Source organism: Pristis pectinata, chromosome 19, assembly GCF_009764475.1.
Source record: "Pristis pectinata isolate sPriPec2 chromosome 19, sPriPec2.1.pri, whole genome shotgun sequence".
Lineage (NCBI taxonomy): Eukaryota > Metazoa > Chordata > Chondrichthyes > Rhinopristiformes > Pristidae > Pristis > Pristis pectinata.
The window spans coordinates 14,126,640-14,146,987 of NC_067423.1; the positions used below are offsets into that span (position 1 = coordinate 14,126,640).

Here is a 20,348-nt window from a genome sequence, read left to right on the forward strand (position 1 = left end):
TCCAATGTGTAAATCACAGGCTTAACCAAAATCTGAACAGGTGCACAACGTAACTTTACTAACCCTTCAACTAACACAGGTGTCATTATTACTTTGATGTTTATGCAGCCTTGTTTGTTTCTATTGGTTCCTAAACTATAGCAGTGACTGTACCTTCAAAAGCAACTTGCTGGCTGTAAAGGGCTTTTGGGTTGTTTAAAGTACTGTATAGCTGCAAGGTACTTGTCATCATGTTATTATGCAGTGTTTTTACATTACATAGTATTAACAGCACAGGAACAGGTATTCACCCTAACAGGCCCTTGTCAGTGTTTATAGTCTACACAAACATCCTACCACCATTCGTCACCAAATCTCATCAAAATATCCCTCAGTTCCATTCTCCCTCATCTTAAATACATCTGCGCTGTTCATCTCAAACAGTCCCTGTGGTAGAAAGTTCCACGTTCTATCCATTCTCTGGGTAAGGAGGTTTCTCCTGAATTCCTTCTATGATCCGTTAGTGACTGTCATGTATTTACGGCTGGTTCTAGTTTTGCTTGCAAGTGCATGCCTTTTCTATACTTTCAAATCAATTCAAAATCTTGACTACCACTAGCAGGTTATCCTTCAGTTTTATAACTGGTTATTAGGTACAATTTGGTTTCAGAGGCACAGAATCAGCCAAGTTTTGTCCCCATTATTCCTCAGCCACTCTTCTTAGTCTTGGCTTGGAAAATGAAGCAAGATCACAGGGCAGAAACACCAGGAGTGCTCAGCGGGTATCGGGGTCCTGTTGGACCAGAGGTGTGAGAAGACCAACGTATCCCATAATCGGAAGAAAAAGGGCACTGAAGATGTTGGAATCCAGAACAAAAATAGAAATGGAAGATCTCAGTGGATCGAGCAGCATCTGTGGAGTCAAAGGGTGTAAGTCAGTGCTTGCGATCTGGCCTCCTCTACATTGGTAAAATCAGGCATAGACTTGTTGACCATTTTGCGGAGCACCTGTACTCTGTCCACAACAGCCATCTCAAGCTTCCGGTTGTATGTCATGTTAATTCTCCTTCCCAATCCCACACCGACCTGTCTGTCCTTGGCCTTCTCCATTACTATGGAGAGGCCAAAGGAAAATTGGAAGAACAATATCTCTATTCTGCTTGGGTAGCTTACGAATATTGAGTTTTCCAATGCGCGCGCACGCACGCACGCACACACACACACACACACACACACACACACACACACACACACGCACCTGTCCACCTTTCCCTCCCCATCTGGTTCCACCTAACACCTACGAAACTCTATCCCAGCCCCTACATACTGCCATATAGTGACATTCTTTTCTGTTCCCTCTCAGTCCTGATGCACAGTCACGACCCAAAACATCAACTTACACCTTTTGCCTCCACAGATGCTGCTTGATCTGCTGAGCTCTTCCAGTGTTCTGCTTTTGTTCTATATACTATAACCACTCTTGTCACAGTTAACTCTAGTCCCTTGCAAACAATCAAAGACGATACAATAAAGATATTGCATAGACAATTAAGAAATGCATGAACAGAAGATTTGCAAAAATTCAGATAGGTTTCAAGAATGGAATCACAAGAATTCTGGTAGATATGCATATATCCATAAATGTGAGTGTAAAGATGTATTTATAATCTAGATGTGGGGATGTCCTTCTGGGAGAATGTGGGTGTCAATGGCTAGGAGTGAGAGTATGTCCATGAGTCAGAGTATGAGGGGTGTGTATGTCCAGGAGTGTAGGAGATGTTTGAGTTTAGGACTGTGAATCTATCTGCCTGGGTCTGTGTGGCTATCTATGTCCAGGTGTACATGGGGATCTTTGTGTCCCAGAGTGTGGGGTGTCTGTGTCCTGAAATCTGGGATGTCTGCATATGAGCATGTGGGGGTTGTCTACTTCTAGGAGTGTGGGTGTCTAGCCCCGGAGTGTGGGGGATTGGTATGTGGGCATGTGTAGGTCTAGGTGTGTGGTGAGGGGGTGCTCTGTGACAAAGGGTGTAGAGATGTCTATGTGGGGCGTCTATATCTGGGACTGTCATGGTGTCTATGTCTAGGACTGTGGAGTGTCTGTAGCTAGGAGTTTAAAGGTGCTGTCTTGCAGTGTAAGTGTCTAGGATCATGCAAATGTCTCTATCTTTTTATGGCCATGTCTGACAGCTTGTTTGTTAAAAGTCTCTGGAATATTCCACACATATCAGACAGCCTCTTTGTGCAGTCCGTCAATGCCGGGCCAATTTCCCAGCTCTCCCACCACCAGCTCCTTCCCTTTGCTTCCACCATGAGGTTGGTCCTGAATCGTACTTGGAGTCGTTTTGCTGCTGCTGCTGCTGTAGAAGTAACAGATAAAAGGGAATAAATCAAGGCAGATGAATTATTAAACTCTTTATTTGTACTCAGTTAGCACTTAGACAAAGGCAGCACTCACACTTAAACCTGTTCTATAATTAATGCTGCTGTGGAACATCCAGAGGAGGGTTTGTTCTCTTTCACATTCCGGACAGGGAATGCTGATTGAGATGAAGGAAGGCTGTGTCAGGAAAAACAAGCACCTGTCTATCTTGGACCTAGACACAACAGCTTGCATAAGTGTAAGGCCTTCAGTGGAGTAAACTACCCGGCGGGATTTACAGTATCCGGGGTCCCAGACCGGCCATAGGAGAGAATTCCTGCCGCACATTTTACAGGGAGAGCTGTCTGCGAAATGGTCAGTCCCTTTCTCCATTTTCCCCAAGCTTTGATCCATCAGTTGTTGAGGTGATTGCCCTTTCTGCCTCCACTCTCTCCTCCACTGCTCACCTGAGGCTCGTGGCTCAGGCTGTACCATGTACGTCCACAACAAAACCATGAGTGTTTGCCAGGCTACTCAACCATGTGGTTGGGATGGGATTTGAGAAGGGTCTAATGGGTAATGGGCAGCATCAGTGTCCCAGCCAAAACAGACCCTGTCCTCCCCAATATCTTGTCATCTTTCCTTGAGAGGAGCTCATGATGTGGGTGGGACAGGTTGCTTGTCCCATATCATACTGCCAGCTGTGCAGGCATGAGTCTGTCTCCTGGTCAGGGGATTATCATGGGTCAGACCTGAATAAAAGGCAGCCTGTTAGGAATCAGATTGATGTACCGCCCAGGAGAAATGCCTTTATTCCCAAAACAACCCAAAGACAAGACAAATGTTGTCAATTGATAAATGGAAATGTCAACTGTAGAGAACCAACCTGCAGGATGAGGGGAGGGAAAGGAAACTGGTGCTTTCACAGATACTGTCAGCAGCTGCTTTTACAGTTAATGATGTCCTTTAACTGCGACTGATGTATGAACCACAACTTCCAATTATTACACAGCAAGATCCAATAATGAAAGAACAACCAGGTACACCAGTACTCAGCTCAGCCCTGCTCCACAGAGTGCTGATTGGTTTTAGCACTCTGGGTCGTCCAATCTGAACAGTCACAGGTAGGCACCCCCTTCTACTTTAAACAAGACATCCACTGAGGCTGGATGTGATGGAAGCTGCTGACTTCCTCTCTCTTTGTTTGGCTTCAATGTTCTCCCAACCTTTGGAGAGACCGAGGGATCCAGGTGTCTGTCCCCAGCAATGGTTTTCACTCATTATCTGAGCTGTTGCAACCACGATACAGCTCTGAGCCCCACATCTCAACATTGCGTCACTTGGCCCAGGTTCGCAGCACAGTGGTGTTGTTTGTAACACATTTCCTTAGGCTTAATTCTGTAATGATCCCCTTTAGCACAGATTCCAGTGTTAAGTGAGGTACCAAAGCAATGAGTTTCAGCGATATCAGTTAAGGAGATGAGGAAGAATGCCCCTTTTAAATAGTGGCCTTGATTTTTCTGTACCCCCCTGTCAGGTCTTATTTTAAAGTGTCATCTATAAAACAGCTCCTCCAACAGAATTCCTGGAGTTCCACATTTCAGCAACAGCTGAGGCACTGTGCTCCGGTCTCTGAAATGGAACTTGAACTCTTGGATGCAACCATTCTACCAAATGGACCACAGCTGATGTACTATAATACTCCAAATATTAACTTGGCTACACAGCAGTGGCTTATCTCATGTACCACTGTCTTATTTATTCATTCTCAGCCCTTTCACTGATACTAGACTTTTAAAAATGTCTCATTTAAGATTTCCCAGACCATCAGGGTCAGATTTGAAACAGGCTATCATGTTTCCCACATTACAACTGTGAGTACATTTCAAAAGATTCTTTATGGAAGAAGGAGACCACTTGGTTCATCAAATATATTCTGGCTCATAGTAGAACAATGCCTTCATTCCCATTCCTCAGCTTTTTCCTCATGACCCTGCAAATTATTGCCTCTCAACTACCTACCCAATTACCTTTTGAAGTCACAGATTAATTCTATTTCTACCAACCTTATGGGCAGTGAATTCCAGAGAAAAGCATTTTTCCTCAAGTCCCATTCATATTTTTTCCCAAACTAACCTTACAGATGAAATCCCTCAACCCTGTGGCCACTTTGGTGAGTCTTTTCTAGACCTTCTTGAGGTCCTTCACGTCATTTCCAAAGTGTGGTGACCAAAACTGGATGTAGTACTCCAGTTGTAACCTAAGCAGTATTTTTTAATGGGGTCAACATAACTTACATAATGTCTATGTGAGTGCCAGAGTCCCAAATGCTTTACTAACCACTCTCACAACATGCATCTCTACTTCCAAAGATCTATACAGATGTACAGCCAACTCCCTCCATTCTGGAACATCCTTTAGATCTGTGCCATTTAGTCGATATTTTGCCTCCTTATTCTTTCTGTCAAAATGTAGCACTTCACATTTCTCTGTATTAAATTTCATATGCCACTTGTCTGTCCATTCAGCCAGCATATCCATATCTTCACTGGCTGTAAAGGACTTTGGGTTGGACTCTGCACCATAATATATTCAAATCATAGGATCATACAATCTAGAAAGAGATCAGTTGAAAGCATTGTCTAATTTATCTAACATGCCAGCAAGTGAGTTCTCAAGAATATGTCCATCAAATTTGCCTTTGTTGTAAAACAGTAGATTTGATTTGCCAATTCCTGATGAAGACTGTGTCTTTGGTATCAGTCTTTTGAGTAATGTCCCTAATGCTAACTGAGCATTTGCTTCAATCACAGCTATTTGGACAAACTTCTGATGTGATTGATTATAAATCCAATGGGGAATTCAGAAGTAACTTTTTTTTGCCTGGAGAACGATCGGAGTGTGGAACTTGCAACCACAGGGAATAGTTAAGTCAATGGCACAAATTAATAGAAAAGGGTTAAGTACATGAGGAAGAAAGAAGTAGAAGGTTAAGCTGACAGGTTAGATGAAGGAGGCAATGCAGAGCATAAGCACTGATACAGACAGTTGGGCCAAATGGCTCGCTTCTTTATCCTAAATTCCATGTAATTCTGATAGGCCCTTTTGAATTCTGGGTTTTATTGAGAATTGTATCTGTGAGAAGCCATGGCTCGAGTGTGAGAAGGAGAAGGAGATATGATATTTTGTAAAGCCTTTGACTGACAGCTCTGGGTCTGGAGCTTTAACTGCTCTGACAGCACTCTGCTGCTCAAGCACTTTTACCCTGCAGAGATACACAGCCATTCAGATCCTCCATCATACCATTTCCCAGATATTGCAGGTCATTTTGATTTTGGCAATGAAAAGGGAAATAGACTATGAAATTCAGGAAAGAGGTAAAAATCAGAATCAGGTTTATTATCACTGACATATGTCATGAGATTTGTTGTTTTGCAGCAGCAGTACAGTGCAAGACATAAAGATTACTATAAGTTACAAAAATAAATAAATAGTGGAAGAGGACTAAAAAGAGGAATAACAAGGTAGTGTTCATGGACCGTTCAGAAATATGATGACAGAGGGGAAGAAGTTGTTCCTGAATCACTGAGCGTGGATCTTTAGGCTCCTGAACCTCCTCCCCAATGGTAGTAACAAGAAGAGGGCATGTCCTGGATAGTGTGGGCCCTTATGATGGATGCCGCCTTCTTGAGGCACCGCCTCTTTAAGATTAAAAAGGATGGTAGGTTCATTCTTCACCTTGTTACGCTATTATTCATGATCAACAGTGTGCCCAGGATGTAAACACTCATATTTCAAGTCTTGAGGTTATGTTAAAGGTTGGACATTGGAAAAGAATCAATGTTGTTTTGATAAAATGAGAATATTAAAGTTTATACATACTTGTGCTGTTAGTTGTTCATTTGTCTACTTACAGTTCAATAAATTTTAAATGTCACTCTTAGCTCAGTGCTGGCACTCTTACATGAGTCAGAAGGCTAGGATGAGGGGAGGGTTCCTTTCCTTATTATAGCTTGGAACAATGCTGGAGGAGGACTGCTCTTTCACTAGGAAAGTCTTATAGATGAGGTGGTAAACCAAGGACACCTTCTGCCCTTTCAGCTGATGTAAAGGATCCCACAACACAATCTCATGAAGGGTGGAGGAGCTGAAGCCAACTTTTAACCCTTGATCAATATCATAATGTGTCCACCTTGTCTAGTCATTTATCTGCTTGTATTTGTGGGGGCTTACTGATCACAAATTGGCTGCTGTGGCTTCCTATATTTAACGAGTGACTAGGTTTTAACTGTGCATCGTTGGCTTCAAAGCATTTAGAACATCATGCAAAGCACTAAATATATATTCTCTCTATGTCTTAAGCTTAGTAGCTCGAATCATTGTCTACCACAGGGTAACAGCTTCCATTTCCCAAAGTCTAAGAAATTGTATATAAGGTCATGTTATTCTTTAGTGAAATGGAATAGTGCAACAAGGGTCCTCTGTTTGACATCTGGTTATTAACGTTACCTGAATGTTGGCACTCTTGAGCTTACAGCAGAGACATGCAGAATCTATTCCATACTAAAAACCTGGAGGCTTCATTGAAACTGGTATAAAAGTTCACAATCTATACACCATCCCCACCTTTGCATTCCCATTTCTGCAGAGAGTTATGGCTGAACATGCTGGAAACATAGAAGACTTTCTGCCTTTGGAGGTATCTCTCCTGATTATGAAGTGGAGGGGTTACTGGAACCATTGCCTTCTTAATTCTGTGAAGCAGTAGTTTAAGTCTTCATGATATTAAATAAAGCCAACTTGACCTTCTTATCACTCATCAATCCTGCATGGGATGTTCATTTTTATTTCAAATGGCATAATTTCCCAATAGTGATGTTTCAAGAGTAATTAATTGGCTGCAGAATGTGTCAGTATGTCCTTCAAGATATTGTGTAAATGGAGATTTTCCCCTTAGGTCTGCTATTGTCTGTGTCACAACTATATAGCAAAGAAATGTGAAGAACTTATGAAATAGATCCTTGGAACAGAATAAGAAATAGGAACCACAGTGAATTGGAATTGCTACACATTAAAGCAAAATACGATAGGGTCTTTTAGAATATGATAGGGTCTTTTAAGAGACTTTTGGATAGGTACATGGAGCTGAGAAAAATAGAGGGCTATGGGTAAGCCTAGTATTTTCTAAGGTAGGGACATGTTCGGCACAGCTTTGCGGGCCGAAGGGCCTGAATTGTGCTGTAGGTTTTCTATGTTTCTAAAAATAAATGAAAACAAGCCCACTCTTCCTGTGGTTTGATTTCTTTGTTTCCTTCCCCACACCCAATAACAGTAATCCAAGGATCCAAGTATCAATTCTTTATCTACCTGCCTTTGTAGGTTGTATAGTTATAGGGTGAAGAACTGTGCTTATCTAATGTCCATGCACCCTGTAGCAGCAATCAGACATACCCACTTCTGGGAGCTGAGATACAGGAACTCTTAACCTACAGTGTCCCTATCCTTCCTTAAGTTCATGGTCTAAGATTTACTAACGTGATTTCAGACATTCTAAGAATTGCAGAAGAGGTAGGGCACTTTGGTATGTCAGAAGATTGAATGGTTGCTGCCTATGTTCCAACTCCCACCCAGCCCCGTTCATCCTTCACATAAGCTTTCTATTGTACATTAACCCCCAGTCCTGCAGCTCCCTCTTTCAAATCCACTCTCAAACATCTCCCTGTCATCACCATTTCCTATCACTGTAACGTCCCAGTCCTACAAACCTCTGAGTGATTTACATTCCTGCAACTGCAGTCTCTAGCACGTCTCCAATCTTTATTACTCTGTCACTGCCAGCAGAGCCTTCAACTGTCTAAAGCCTAGGTTGAACCTGAACCTCTCTACCCTGCTACCTCAAGCTCCTGCTTCAAGTTCCTTTTGGGCATCTGCTCCAACACTTCCACATGTGGCAAAGTTTGTCTCTTGACACTCCTGTGAAAATATTTTGGGATGTTTTACCATATTAAAATTGCTATGTAAATGTAAGGCTTCAGTTGTGGAATTAAGTGCATTATCTGGACTAACACTCCAGTTCAGAACTGAGAAATCACTATATCATCAAAGATACCATATTTCAGAAGAAATTTCAATTACTCTTATTAGTTCCGCTGGTAAATGATTAAGATCCCAGGACATTTGTAGAAGAACAGGGATTTCTTCACTTGTCCTGATCACTTCAAAGGGTCAATTGCTGATTAATCACACTGCTGTTTGGGGGAATATCAATGAAGTGTCTCAGAATAAAACATTAACCACACATTGTCACTTTATAGATGGTGATGGATATGCTGTGCATTTCTACACTGAGAAAAAAACTATTCTATTCTATGGAATAAACTATTCTATGGAATAGGCAGGACATTCAAAGACACTTTTGTACATGAAATGATCCATTGCAACAACGGATTATCATCTACCTAAGCTATTTCTCCTATTCTGACACCAAGGAGCCCAGCTCCAGAGAAACTGTCTCTGCTCATTGACGATGGAAGAGCAACATGCATGCAGTGGGCATGTATCTCTGGATTCATTGTATGTTTTATGTTTGTTTATGTGAGTGTGTATACTTGTCTAAGATTTTACGAGTGGGTTTATGTGTGTAGTTATATCTGTATGTGTATTAATGAGTGCGTATTTATGTGTACATGCATGTTTCTGTATAAGTGTGCATGTGTGTGAGGATTTGTTTGTACATGTGTAGTTATATATTTATGTGTGTATTTTATATGTATATGTGCAAATTTACACATGTATTTATGTGTGTGTGTTAAACTTGTGCAAGTTCATGTTAGTACTTGTGTTTCTATGCATGTGTATGTGTATTTGTGTGTGCATGTATGCATGAGTGTGCCATGAAAAATACATCAATAAAACATTTTAATTTTACATAAATGTGTCCCATTACATCGGGAAAACATTCGTTACTTTGATGCAGAGTTGGTAGTGCAGTTGGTGAATTTTTCATAGTATCAATTTATTTAAGTATAATGCAGGTACAATATTATACAGCAAAGTCACTGTAAATAGCCCACTGTGAGCAGTAACTAAATTGAGTACTGCTTCTGGGTGCTGAATGATAGTTAATCATGATTAATAAGAACAGATGTGTACAGCAGTGGGAAGGCAATGTTCTCATGTTACTTTAGCTCACTGAGCCCACCTCCACTTGCGTAGCTGTGTACAATATCTCACCTGAAAAGAAATCCCTCCATTCCCCATATTATCGCGTGGGTAAAGACACTGACTTGGGTAAAACTAAAGAAATTAGCTTCAATTCCTAATTGGGCTTAATTAGCTGATTTCAACAATAGGAGCAATTTTATTGCTTCTTTTAGTCTCCATGAGCCAGAACTAGGAGGACAGACATCAGCCTGGACGCTGCTGCTGACCCAGTGATTAATCTTCCAAGTCCCTTGTTAATCATCTAGAGTACTTCAAACCCACCTGGCAGGGATTATTGAGAGTTGCCAGAGAGGATCAACTTGCTTCCTAACTCCTGTCACAGACGTGTCAGCCTGGTGCTAATCCAAGCAGACCCAGCTGGCCTCCCCCTCAATAACCATAAATTTAAGGAAAATGCAGAAGGGTTTTCAGGGATAAGATGAGAGGGCAGATATCTGAAGTTGAGTTACTCAAAGGGGAATGCAATGGTAAAGTGTAATGGGTCTTTTCCCATTGATCAAACCTCTTCTGTTTATATCTACAGGACCTTGTTGAAAGACCTGGATCACGTGTTTGGAAAATTTAACTAATCTGACATAATTAGCTATAATTTCAGAATTTTCACTCTTACACGGCTCAAATCTCTGAAACAGCAAGGAGAATAATAACAGACTTCAGGATGACACGGATTGCAAAATGCATGACATGAGATTTAACAATGAGACTATGAAATATTCCTTTGATAGGAAGAATTAGAAGGACATAAAACCTAAAAATGTGGGATTTAGGAGAAGCTATTTGCCCCCCTGCGGTTGTGACACCATTCCTTGGGATCATGACTGATCTGACCTTTGGCCTCAATTCCACTTTCAAACCTGATCCCCATAATGTTTGATTCCCAGTCGTCCAAAAATCTATCTCAGCCTTGAATACATTTACTGACTCAGTATCCACTTACCTCTGAGGCCACAGAGTTGCAAAGATTTGTGATTGTCTGAGAGAAGAAATTTCTCCTCACCTTATGAGCTCCCCATCTTTATAGCATTCACCTCAAGCTCCCCTTGGAGTCTTATAGAATCTAAAAGATCAACTCTAATTCCTCTAAATTCCATGGAGTATAATCCCATTCTGCTCAATCTCTTATTAGACAATGCTGCATTCCACCTCGTGAACCTTCTCTTCATTAAGGCAAGTATCTGCCTCTTTACGTAAGGAAAGCAAAATGTCATGCAGTACTCCAGTGCGATCTCACCAAAGCCTTCTACCATGGTATCAAGGCTTGCTTACTCTTGTGTTCCTTCCCACTCGCAATGAAGGCCACACTTTCTTTCAATCACTTGTTGTACCTGAAATCTAACTCTTTGTGTTTCTTGTATGAGCATTCTAAGGTTTCTCTGAACAGCAACATTTAATCATCTCTTATCACTTATATAAAAATCTGATTTTTCTATTCTTCCTATCAAAGGGAATAACCTCATAAGTCCCCTCATTGTATTCTCACTCTCATCTTCTGCCTGCACATACTACTTATCAATATTCCTTTGCCAACTATGATGACTTTTGCTGTCCTCCTTATATTTCCCTTTCCCAGCTACCTTTATATCAACTGCAAATTTGAATACATTGCACTTGGTCCATTCATCAACATCATTAATATCAATTATAAATAGCTGAGGTCTGAGCAATAATTCCTGAGGCATCCCAAAAGTTATAGCCTGCCAGTTTGAAAAGAGCCAGTTGATTATTACCCTTTGTTTTCTGTCTGCTAATCAATCTTCTATACATGTTATTATCTTACCCCAACCAATGATCCCTCACATTGTGCAGTTGACTTCAATGAGGCACTTATATCAATGGGAAATCCAAATAACTTTGGGAAATCCAAATACATTACAGTTACTGGCTCCCCTTTATCTATCCTGCTATATGCATCCTCAAAGAAATCTAATTACTGTATTAATCATAATTTTCCCTTTACAAAATCACGTTGACTCTGCTTAATCATGCTGTGTTTTTCTATCTTTTCAGTAATTGCTTCCTTAATAATGGATTCCAGAATTTGCCGACACCTGATATTGGACTAACTAGCCTGAAGTTCCTTGCTTTGTCTCTCCCTTCTTTTCTTGGCAGTATAAATGCTACAATTTTAATGGGGTTACAAGAACAAAGAGATCAGGGTATATGACCACAGGTTTTGGAAGGGAGCAGGGAAGGTTTCATAAAAGGAGGCATGATGTAGTAAGGCAAGAAAGTTAAGCTAAACATTTCTAAAACACTGATTAGAACCCAGCTGTGACATTGTGACTAATTCCAGGTACTGCACTTTAGGAAGGGTGTCAAGATCTTGAGAGGATTAAAGCACTTGACAGAGAGTGCATTTAGGATGAAAGAATTCAGTTTCATGGGGGAGAAAGGAGACACAAGGAATGTTCTCCTTATGGGTGAGAAGTTTAAGGAAGATTTTGTAAAATAATAAGGATTTTGTGAGAGTAAATAAGAAGAAACTGTTTCCAAAAGTGAAAGAGTCAGTAACCACAGGAGAACAAAAGAATCAAAATGGACAAAAAGATTTGTATGGAGTGTGTTGTCTGAAAGAATGGGAAGGAGACAAAATGAAATGAGTAGGAATGAGTTTGGGCTCGTAATAACTTTTAATGAATGATTCAGTGAAAGCATATCCAATTGTGTACTTGGTGTGTGGGTAATATTCAGATATATGGTTTCACGTGAGAAAGGAATTTCAGTGCACCCTGGTGTACATGACAATAAACTAATCTGAATCTGAAGGAAGGAGAGGCGTAGGGGTATGATTGGTGCATTGAGAGATATGATGCAAAGATAGTGGGTCTTGAGGAATATGGTGAGAAAGTGGGTGGATTTAAGGAATATGTTGAGAGGTTGGGTGTTATCTACCCACTAAACAGAGTGACACCTGACAACCTCCTGCTGCTAACCATCTTTATTTTCTGTATCACACACCCTCCAGAACTTTGACTGGGCAGAACCGTTCACTGATTGCGCTGACAGCTGAGTCAATTCCTTTCATTTGCTGTCCTGGAATTATTAAGAGTGGTCACTAAAAGACTCAAGTAAATTCCACACCTTGACACAATCAGCAAATTGATGTTTTATTAAAATTATGCCATCAGTTTACAACCGGATTTGTGAAGTTACAAACATGCAATGTTTCTGTGTAAACCTTACCTTTATTTACATTAACCTCACTGACAGTTTTTTTGAATAATATTCTCATGTCTCACACTGTCTAACACATCTGGTGTCTGTGCTTGTGTCACATCAACGCACCTGATGTGTGTCCTCCTCTTACACACTATCTAACACACCTAGCGTGTTTTCTCACACTGCCTAACACATCTAATGTTTGTGTCCTTCTCCGTGGCACATTAAACACATCTGGTGTGTGTTTCCCAATACTGCAGACTGTAACTCAACTGGTATGTGTGTTCTTGTGTCCTAAGTTGTCTATACACTCAGTATGTGTGTATTCTGATGTTGCACATTGTCTAAAACAGCAGGTGTGTGTGTTAGGATGTCTCACATTATATAACATACCTGATGTGTGTGTCCTTTAGTCATTCACTGTCTAATACACCAGGTATGTCTGTGTCCTCACATCACACACTGTCTAATACACTGGGTGTGTTTGTCCTCATGTTGCACACTGTCGAACACATCAGGTGTATGTTTTCTGGTGTTGAAACCTGCCTCTCTCAACTGGAATATGTGTCTTTGTGTCCTATGTTGTCTATACAGCCAATATGTGTCTATCCTCATATTATACACTGTTTAACATATCTGATGTGTGTGTTGTGCACCATGACACACCAACCTGGCAGTGCTAAAATCTAATTCTGATTTTGATAGACACAGACGGGCTTGATGTTCTATCAACTTGGTTTTAATAATCAACCCCTGACAGGAACTACTTTCTTCTCCTATTTTAACAATTTGATGGTAGAGTGTGAATTTCCTTTCTCCAATCAGGTGGCGAGTTTAATTTGCCCCCACTGCCAGGTTAGTGTGTATCAGATCGGGCACTAATTCCATCACTGAATAATTAAACCCATGCTTACTGACCATGTGATGTCCAGATAGAGGAGATGGTCTGTCACTGGTTATTTCTTCCCTTGTTTCTTTCCTTGTCATATTTGGCAAATGTAGATCTACAGAAACTGAGAAAACACAAATTTAGGATTGTAAGTGGGGAATATCTACATACAGAATCAATCTAGAGAGAAACAGAGTTAATATTATCAGGTTGATGACAGTTCAGTTCTGATGAAAAGTCATCAGCCTGAGATATTTACACAGTTGCTGCCTGACCTGTTGAGTATTACCAATATTTTGTATTTTTTTTCTTCCTTCTGAAGTGTGACCACTGTTGTAGACAGAACATTACTCTGTGAGCTTCACATGTACTAAATGAGTTTCACGTGAGCAAGGAATTTCACTGCACCCTGGTCTATATGACAATAAGCTAATCTGATCTGATGCAGCAGCCACCTTGTGCTAGCTACCAAATACATTAATGTGAAAATGGCCTGATAAACTTGTCTTCATAATGTTTGGCCAGGACACTGGGAATAAGTAGTCTGCTCTCTGAAGTAGTAGTAATGAGATATATCAGATGTTGCAGTCCTTTGCTTTTTCTGCTCTAACTCCTAACCCATAGACCACCTGGTCACCCAAACATAGCCGTTCCTCATAAATCACAAAGGATTTTTAAATATTTGTACTTAGTGGTTGCATTTTTTGGTTGAAGAATGGATGCTGACTGGACAAATCATTTATTCTTCTTCAAGTAATGCCAAAGTGAGGAATTACCTTGCACCAAAGTCCATTGTCCTTCTGCAGTGGCAAAGGAACCACAGCAGTGCTATTGAATGCCCAGTTATTTCTGTCTGCAGAACGTTTGGTGAAACACTGCACATTGGTTTCTCCTGTCACAGACGATGCCAGAGTTGCTTTCCCTTCCTCTTGCCTGCTACAAGCTTCTAAACCCCAGACTACAATTTTTTTATTGACCTCATTTCCTGTGATACCAATAACCTTAGTATTACCCCACCATTGCTTTAGCTTCTGATCGGCTTCTTTTGATGGTTATTAATTCATTTCAGGGTGCACTGAAATGTGATGTAATCAAATGGCTTTGTCATCTAGTTCAGCGATGTGAGCTGAAGATGTGTAAATGCCAGATCAGGTAAAGGCATTGGGTCTTGGAACAGAATTAAGCATCAGATAATCAGACTGCCTTTTACAACAAGCCTAAAGGGTCATTTTCACTGAAAGCAGATTTATCAAATTATGTTGTTTCTGAAAAACTGAATTCAAGCAGAGATTTGAATTTGTATTAACTGCCATATGAATCTAATACTTAACCATTATATTATCATTATTCTTCACCACTATAAAATGATCCCACATTCATTTAGTTAAAAATAGTTGATACTAAAGTTTTTTTAATTCAGATTTTTTCCTGTTTGTCTGCCTCTGTGCAATTCCATTTGTAGTGTCTTGAACATTAACAGGCTTGGCAGTTAGAGGTAATCGTGGACATAAAGCTTTCCACCCCTGTGGTTTACCTGAATCTCAAGTTATTAATTAGTTGATAGAGATTGATCGCAGTGATGAGACAACAACTCCCTTAGCATTGTACCATGCGATAAGAAATAAACTACATGACCCTTGATGCTCTTCCCCCCCTCCCCATTCCTATGATTTTCATTTGACCTAAGTTGTTAGTTGGGAGAAAGAACAAGCACTCCGAAGTAAAGAGGAGGTTCTCATAGAGTTGTACAGCACAGAAATAAGCCCTTTGGCCCACTACATCCATGATGACGTTTATGCCCATCTACCCTAATCCATTTTGTCCACATTGCCCATATCCTTCAATGCCTTGCCTATTTAAGTGCCTGTTTAAATGTGTCTTAAACATAATGATTGTACCTGACTCCACCACCTCCTCTGACAATGAGTTCCAGAGTTCCTGTGTAAAAAACTTGTCCCTCAAATCCCTTTAAATCTCCTTCCTCTCACCTCCCACCTATGCCTTTTTGTTTTTGATGCCCCTACCATGGCAACAAGATTCTGACCATCTACTCTACCTGTACCTCCTATAGTTTTATACACCTCCATCAGGTGACCCTTCAGCCTCCTTCGCTCCAGGGAAACAAACCCACCTTATCCAATCTCTCCCCATAACTAAAGTCCTCCAATCCAGGCAACATCCTGCTGAACCTCCTCTGCACTCTCTCCAGCACCACCTCATCCTTCCAAAAGCGAGGCGACCAGAACTGCACAAAGTAGCTCAAGTGTGGTTTAACCAGCATTTTATAAAGTTGCAATATAACATCTCAACTTTTATATTCCATGCCCTGACCTGTGCAGGCAAGCATGCCTTATGCTGTCTTCACCACCCTATCAACCTGTGTTACCACCTTCAAGGAACTATGGACTTGAAACCCAAAGTCCCTCTGTTCATTAAGCTTCTTCAGAACTCTACCACTTATTATAAATGTTCTGCCCCTATTTAAGTTCCCAAAATCCCCTCATATTTGTTGTGATTAAATTCCATCACCCAACTTTCCATCTGCTACATCCTGCTGTAGCCTTGGACAACCTTCCTCACTATTCACAACAGCATCAACTTTAGAGCCATCTACAATCTTACTAATCATACCCCCTACATTCACATCCAAGTTGTTAATATATTTCACAAACAACAAGAGTCCCAGCACCGATCCCTGAGGTACACCACTGGTCACAGACATCCAATCAGAAAAGTATCCTTTCATCACTACCCTCTGTCTCCCATCACCAAGCCAATTTTGGATCCAATTAGCCAGCTCACCATTGGATCCCATATGCCTTAACCTTCTGGACCAGCCTACTATGTCGGACCTTGCCTAATACCTTATTGAAGTCCATATAGACAATGTCTACCACCCTGCCTTCACCAATCTTCTTAGTTACCTTCTCAAAATTCTCAATCAAATTAGTGAAGGAGGATTTCCCCCACACAAAGTCATGCTGACTATCAGCCCCTGCCTTTCCAAAAGGACAGAAACTCTCTCTATTCTGATTTTCTCCAATAGTTTCCCTACTACTGGCATAAGGCTCACCAGCCCGTAGTTACATGGCTTATACCTGCTGCCCTTCTTAAATAAATGAAAAGAATTCATTATCCTCCAATCTATGGCTAACAAAGATGCAAAAATCTCTATCAGTGCCCCAGCTGCCTCTTCATCTAGCAACCTGGGATAGATCAATCCATGTGAATCCCATGACATCTAATAATTCTTTCTTCTTAAGCTGGAGCTGACCTGCTCCAGATTATCCATATACCCCTCCCTGAACTCACTATCTTCCATGTCCTGCTTCTCGGTGAATACAGATGAGAAGTATTCATTTAGGACCTTGCCTATATCACTTGGCTCCACACATAGATTACCCCTTTCGTCCCTAAGAGGACACATTCTTTCCCTGAATACCCCTTTGCACCTGATAGAATGACTTAGTATTTTCCTAAATCTTGCTTGCCAAGGAAATTTCATTGCCCCCTTTGCCTTCCTAATTTCTTTTTTAAGTTCTCTCCTTCACACTGTATATTCCTCAAGAGACACCCTCGATCACAGATGCCTATACCTGCCATATGTTTCCTTTCTTCCTGATCAAACCTTGAATATCTTCTGTCATCTAATGTTCCCTAATCTTGCTGTCTTTGCTTTTTACTCTTAATGCTGATCCTGGTCTCAGGCCAACTCTCTTTCAAAAGACTCCCACTTGCCAGATGTTGTTTTACCCACAAGCATCTGCTCCCAATATATTTTCACAAGGTTTTCTCTTACACTATTGAAATCAGCCTTCCCCCATTTCACGACATTAACTTGAGGATGAATCCTTTCCATTACTGCCTTGAAACATACAGATTATGGTCACTATACCCAAAGTGTTCCCCCACCAACACTCCCACCACCTGCACAGTTTCACTTCCGAAGAAAAGGTCAAGTACTGCCCTGTTCCTAGTTGGACTATCTACATAGTGTCTCAAAAAACTTTTGTGGATGCACTTAACAGAATGCACCCCATCTAAGCCCCTTGCACTAAGGTAATCTGAGTCAATATTGGAAAATATAAAAGCCCCAACTGCTGTAGCTCTTTTGCTCTTATACCCTTCTGCAAGTTGTTTACACATCTGTTCCTCTAATTCCCACTGACTATTGGAGGCCTATAGTAGTAACACCTCTCTTATTCCTGAGTTCTACCCTTATGGCCTCATTGGATGATCTCTTTCCTGCATATATCCTGTGATGCTCTTCACTGGATTAGTGACATCCAGAATCAACATGGTCAGGATCAGGAACCCAATGTGTAGGAGATCGTTGGTACTGATCTCCAAATCACATCAGTTTGCTCTCAATGTCTTGCTCTATGATAACGTTTCCAAACAAAACCAGAATGAAACATCTCGCTTGTAACCTATGCTCAGGCAGCAGCAGCTGTGATTACGGCTGGCCCACACCTAGCTAATGTTTTGGTTCTTAGGTTAGAACCTGGAGTTGAATAACAAAGGATTCTGCTTAAAGGTGCTGTGTGATTCTGTAAAACAAAATCCTACAAAATATTGATGTCCTGTGGCCTGTTCTCAATATTCACTGTCTTTAGAATCCGATGTCAACTTCACAATGGCATTGTCAGTCATTGAGAAACAACACTCCTATCTCCCGTGCCGAAGGTGTGGACCCTACATGGGCACTGATTGCCCTTCAGGACATTGTCAACATGCCCGTTCTGAATGAGTTGTCAAGCGTGTGAGTGACAGCAGACTGTGGGAGGGGTGAACTAACCAAACCCTAACCTCTCCTCACTCCATATTCACAACAAGAAGCTGATTAAAGCCCATATTTCTGGCTGGTTGCCTGGTGATTCCTGGTCGGATTTGTAGGAAAATCTAGAGCTGAGGCTACCCAACTGGGGCTGAACATGGGATCTTTCTGTCTAATACTTCAGCCTCACAAGGAGTAGCTCATTCAGCCACCAGAATAAATGTTAAGAATGTAGTAGGACTGGGAATGGTGTTTAAATCCCCTCACAACTGCTCTGCCTTCAACAGCTGACTATCTATCTCAAGATTCCTACCCAATCTCCATACCTTGATTCCATTAGTGTCCATGATACCTAGTTCCTCATACAAGGAATTCCTTGATGAATTCCTTGTTCAGCAGTTCTTAATTCCAGCCTGCAAGGTTTCTACCATACAAGACTGCTGTCCCCTTTCCATTCTCCTTGACATACCAACCAGTCCACATACCCACTCCAGCCTGGAATGAAGCCAGTCAGCAGTAGACCCTCGGAGGTTATCTGCAAGTACAAATGGATGCGAGTTAAACATTTTATTTGAACTGCTGTATGTTAGGAGGTCCAGGCAGAGAGGGACATTCAATCCCTTGGCTTTTCTGCTTATATTAAACATGTAGCACCCAGCTTATCATGGACACCACCTGACCTAATAATCTGCTGAGGGGGCAATCTATATGATTCCCATTTCCTGGCTCCCACCTCATTTACACTCAGGTTTCTTGATACCAACATAATGCTTCATACCTCTCTCCCCTTCCAAAGTCAACAACCCACTCTGTTTCCACATTCTCTATATCGTATTTATCCACCTCCTTTCTGGAGCAATGAGTTGACAATGGATGAGATGATTTTGGTTTCTCTGCCAGATCTGGCTCCCCACCAAAACATACAATTATTACCTTCCTATGGGACCCCATCATCCTGAGCACAACGTTCATTTTTCTTCTACCTGTGTAGGTTACATCATGCTGATTAAGTCTATCAATCCATTTGACACTGAATCACCATCCACCCAAGTGGTACTGATTCCTTTAAAGGCTTTCACTCTCCCCTTTGCTAACGAGCTGCCCAGGTCTCAGGGTCCCAGAATAACTGTGATAAACAATCACTGCCCTGAAACATTTACCCTGCTACTTCTCTGCTGATGCTGCCTGACCTGATGACTGTTTTCTGCATTTCTGGTTTTAAATGAAGGTAGAATTTGGATCAGAAAGGCCCATCAGTCCATTGGATGCATTTTGACATAATCAGTGAACAGTGTATTTTGAGAGACAATGACCAATGTCTTAGAAATCCCTATTCCTAACTCTCTGGCTTCTTCTGTATTCATTTCTTTTGATCCCACCACTGGAAACTGTGTCTTCAGCTGCCTGCCTCTATGATCTTGATTCTTCTCCTCTTTTAGAACTGTTTTCCAACTAAGTTTTTTGTCACTCTATTATCTCCTTCCTTGGCTAAATACATATTTTTGTCTGATTACACCTCTGTGAAGCTCAGTGGAAAACCATCTCCAATAGAAGTTGTTACTCTTGCTTTGTCAATTTCCCTTCTGATTAATGGTCTCTCCAGCCTGCTGTACTGGATCCCCATTTAAATTTTAAAACCTCTTTGAAGTCACCCCTGAGTTTGCCCCAATGTCACTGGAGCAGCATACAGCCGATGAAGAGGTGATCCCAAGTATGGGGCCATGAGCAATGCCAAGGTAACGTGAGGAGCCACACAATATGTGACTGGGGAGAGATGAATCATTCAATGGAGAGTTTAAGCAACTAAACAGAAAACTTGCTGCAAATTGGAGACCCAACATCTGAGACCAGACAGCAGGCAGCTTGAAAAAGCTTTTCTAGATAACTTGGAGTAAAGTTTTATTTCAACTTAAAGGATGTGAGTTTGGAAACAAGAAAATATGAGGAGAGGGATATGAGGA

At 41.2% G+C, this 20,348-nt stretch overlaps 1 long non-coding RNA gene across 1 annotated transcript in view; it reads right to left on the reverse strand.

The window, feature by feature from the left end:
* Positions 1-1,721: 1,721 nt before the first annotated feature.
* The window catches only part of LOC127580372 (uncharacterized), a 43,623-nt gene continuing 24,996 nt past the window's right edge, over positions 1,722-20,348 (reverse strand). The window contains exons 4-6 of the long non-coding RNA XR_007957815.1: positions 18,873-18,922; positions 13,640-13,734; positions 1,722-2,336 (exon numbers count right to left, since the gene is read on the reverse strand). This is a non-coding gene — a long non-coding RNA (uncharacterized LOC127580372). The remainder of the gene's footprint in view (positions 2,337-13,639; positions 13,735-18,872; positions 18,923-20,348) is intronic.